This window comes from Triticum aestivum, chromosome 6B (assembly GCF_018294505.1).
Source record: "Triticum aestivum cultivar Chinese Spring chromosome 6B, IWGSC CS RefSeq v2.1, whole genome shotgun sequence".
NCBI lineage: Eukaryota > Viridiplantae > Streptophyta > Magnoliopsida > Poales > Poaceae > Triticum > Triticum aestivum.
This window is the reverse complement of record NC_057810.1, coordinates 530,658,494-530,662,438: the sequence shown is the minus strand read 5'-3', so window position 1 is coordinate 530,662,438 and position 3,945 is coordinate 530,658,494. Positions and strand designations below refer to the sequence as shown.

At 43.0% G+C, this 3,945-nt stretch overlaps 1 long non-coding RNA gene across 1 annotated transcript; it reads left to right on the top strand.

The window, feature by feature from the left end:
• Positions 1-1,590: 1,590 nt before the first annotated feature.
• On the top strand, positions 1,591-3,477 carry LOC123137821 (uncharacterized). The gene is made up of 3 exons (XR_006468534.1): positions 1,591-1,818; positions 1,975-2,363; positions 2,484-3,477. It is a non-coding gene; the product is annotated as an uncharacterized lncRNA (long non-coding RNA).
• The last annotated feature ends 468 nt before the right edge of the window (positions 3,478-3,945 follow it).

Genomic DNA, 3,945 nt, shown 5'->3' with positions numbered 1-3,945 from the left:
CATGGAGTCTAAAGATTCCAGACAAGTTGGTTGATGCGTATATTCATCTGGCTCTTAATCAGTCTGCACGCCAGGGATGCTCCATTTTAGTTGAACTACACAAAAAATTTGGGTGGTTCATTTTCTCAACCGCCTCCTTTCTCGTCTGCAATGTAGAATTTGGCAAGCTACATGACCAAGATGAGCCAGTAAACTAGTTGGATGAAAGTAGTGGCCAAGTTGCTCAAACCTCGCTCGGCACGAGGCCACCATTTGAGGATAAACCTACAAGCAAAGTTCAGATTGTCTGTGCTGCCTCTTGTGTACTCGAAAGTTTACTCGTACAAGAACTAATTTTAGCAAGAAGTACCTCCGACGGAACACCATTTACTAGTATGTATCCTAGGTAATTAAAATTCGTCCATGGATCATATTGGCTGTGATCTCAATCATTTGGATACATAAACATACTGAACATGTGTATATCTGAATCTTTTTGTGAATTATGCATGAATATTGTCATGTGATCTATCAATCATTTGGATGCATATATATGCTGAGCTTGTGTATATATGAATCTTTTGAGTTGTTGATAGTGAATGTTGGCTATGAATATGAACGTGTCCTGTGAACCTGAGTTTGATACGAATGTTTACCTTTTCTGTTGTATTTGTGTGTGAACTTGTTAGTATGCCTACTGTGGGGTATGTGATGTGTGGGTGTCAACGGCACACCTTCTTCCTGAGAAGAATTGCACCTGCTTTGTTAGGGTAGCAACGGCGCATCAGCTCTTTTTAATCTTTTTATTACTCTATCTTCCCCTCTCCCTCGCTCAACCCCTACCGTAATGTTTTCGGCCTAAAAAAAAAACATAGTACTGCGTTATTTTTGGGGCTTGATGAAAAATCGAGTGCTGGTTTCTGTAGGTTGGCCCGCCCAGTAAATGGGCTGCTGGTCCACCATGATAGACTGGGAGGCTAAAAATACAAGTTGTATGGTGCAGAGGCAAGTAAAATAAATGCTATCGAGAGCCATCCACTGAAGAAAAAAATCGCTCCTGATGTGCTTCTTCAGTCGTGCCGCCGGCCCCCTCTTTAATCCAGTTCGCTCGAGGATCTGGTATCATTTTTTTCCAGAGGGCGAACAAGTATCATCTAGGCCTAGGTTTTGTATTTTAACATGCGTAGCCCACGACATACGGAGACAGTGGTTTCAACTTATTTTTTGAGGTCCATACTAGCCTATGGGCTTTTTCTTAAAGATCGACTGCCCAATGTATTTTTTTAATAAAACGCAGGTCTCTGTTTTATTTATCTATATATAAGAATAATAATGGTCTATCTAATTTATGTTTTCCCTTCTAACCACATTATATATATTTATATTATTACTATGATCATATATTTTATAGAGACTTATATATGAGAGAAGCGTTTTAGTGGCCGCGCACCATGCAGGCCGAAATCTGGGCCGTCTGTAATAGCGATGGGATGTGTGTTGTTTAGTTTCCATTTTCTTATACACATGCCATTAATTTGCAATACATCGGTGCCATGGCCTCCAGTACTGTGTTTATACATGGGCCAATCGTTCGGTGGCTTTTGTGTGCACGTTATGTACCCACTAGGCTGGTTGGACACTGCACAGGTAGGAGCGGGCTGGTGGGTAATTAATAATCTTTCAATGGGTCTGACTATCGCTGCAGATAGCCTCGCAATTACTTCTACATAGCACAGGTTTCTCTGCCTCGCCAGACCATTCATCCCCTTGCGGCGGCAGCTGGGCGTGTGAGGGATCGCCATGGGATAGGCTTGAGTTCTTCGAGGAAGCCGAATCAGGGTAAACTCCTGCCTGATCTTTCCCTTTATGGTCTTGTTCTAGTGCTATGAACAAGTCATGCCTGTAGCTCTTGTTGCCTGTGCTAGCTAGTGTCGTCTGGTTCCACTCCCCGGGGTGTTGAATATGAGGATATGATTTTCCTGTGATTCATTGCAGCTTGATTCCTATGGTCGATGCCAGGGATCTCTTGGGGGGAGATGTGGCTGTTGTGCAATCCGTCGTTGCTTCAATCCATAAAGCATCCCACAACTGTGTGTGCAAAATGGGCTAAAAACTACAGGATTAGGATTGGCAAAGTGTTAGATGAGACGGAAAGCAATCCAAGTCGAGTTCCTGCGCTCGAGGCTTCGATGCGTGCTTATGCAGACAAGAAAGTTGGTACTATTGTTCATCCTGTATTGGGGAAAAGTTTTGACTTGGTCGAAGAACCTTACGAGTTTTACAATATTACTCATGGGATACTGTGTTTTGGCGTCAGGTGTGCTAAAAGCCGGTTGAACGTTCATCAGAAAAAATGCATCCAGGAAATTGTGTGCATGTGTGCGGTAAGCAGTGGAACACTTATAAGTAAAAGCCGCGCTGAATTTTTATGTATTAGATTTCCTCAAGAAGCTATTGCAGAGGAAGAAAAACTTATGAGTGGTTTTATTTTAATTCTTGCACAGGGTAAACCATTGCAATCAAATAGCCGTTCCACACTTTGTGGCTTCACTGCCATGATGAGGGTCCTTAGATAAGATGGTAAGGGATTAAGGGCTGGTACGTTTGCAAACACAGGGCAGAGCACAACCAGACTTTCTGTCAACTATATGGAGAAATTACACTGGAAGTCTCATCGGCACATAGATAGATACACAAGGGACCTTGTGAAACAGCCGAGGGAAAAATGTAAGCATAAACAAGGTTTACAGTGTCGTTGGCAGTTTTTTTGGTTCAGTAAAAGAGGCGCCATTCACCAAAAGGTCTCTGAAGAAGCTTAACCAAGAGCAATCAGGAAATGATGCAACAAAGACCATAGAGGTGTTCAACGCGATGAGGGGTGAAGATCCTGATTTCACATACAGTGTACAGGTTAACGAGGTGGGTCGAGTGAAAAATCTGATGTGGACAATGGGAAAAATCCAACACAAAAGTGGAGGCCAAAATCCAGCACAGAGTGCCTCGCAATGTTCTGATTGTTTTGCAGCACCGACAAAGAAAAGGCAGCTGGATGCCCTAGCACAAGTCGCGGCAAAGCACCATATGAGCAACCAAAAAAGAGGTCTAGGTTCTGTTCTATCTGCAGAGGTTAAGGTCACAAGAGCACCACTTTTCCGCAACGAGGAGATCTTCCAAAGGCGCCGAGGAAGTCGCCTCGATGCTCCAGATGCAGCTGGTGAGGTCACGGGAAGAACACTTGCACCAACCCGCCCAAAGCAGACTTTGGAGACTGATTTTAGAATGGCTCGTATTTGAAAATTCAGATTGCTAACTGAACAAATCCGCTGTGTATCGAGTTTGCACTATAATGCTTCTTTGGGTGTGATTTGATTTCCTTGTTGTGTCGTAGTTGTCGAGTCCTTGATTAAATCCTGTAATACACTGAAATTGTGGTGTTGCTATGAGCAGGTGACGTTTAGTTTGACCTTTTCAGTTTGGAAATCTGCCAGACCTTGTTTCTGAATAATATTGTCGTCACTATCTTCTGAGTCCTGTAACACCCTGAAATTGTGGTCTTGCTCCTAGTTTAACTTTTTCAGTTTGGAAATCTTTCAGGCCTTGTCTCTGAATAAGAATGTCGTCAGTGTCTTCTGAATCTTGTGAGTTGCACAGACAAAAACATCATCTACCCTTTGCATCTTCAGTTGCACACTAATTTTTTTTGTTTCCCTATATGAATCTAGACGCAACATGGGTGAATAAAAAAATTGAGTGAAAGTTTAAACGGGGTCTGGCATGATCTCCTAACGATAGACTAAAACGGCTTTCTGCTTCGCACAGGAACATGACGACGGAGTCAATCCTATTTACTACACCGTGATTCCTTTCCTTTGAACTGTGCGGGCCCTGCTGTGCCATCTTGTCTACATGAGCTGCCGCTGTTTATTTACTGGCAATACAGGAGATCAAAAAGGGTACGACGCTGAA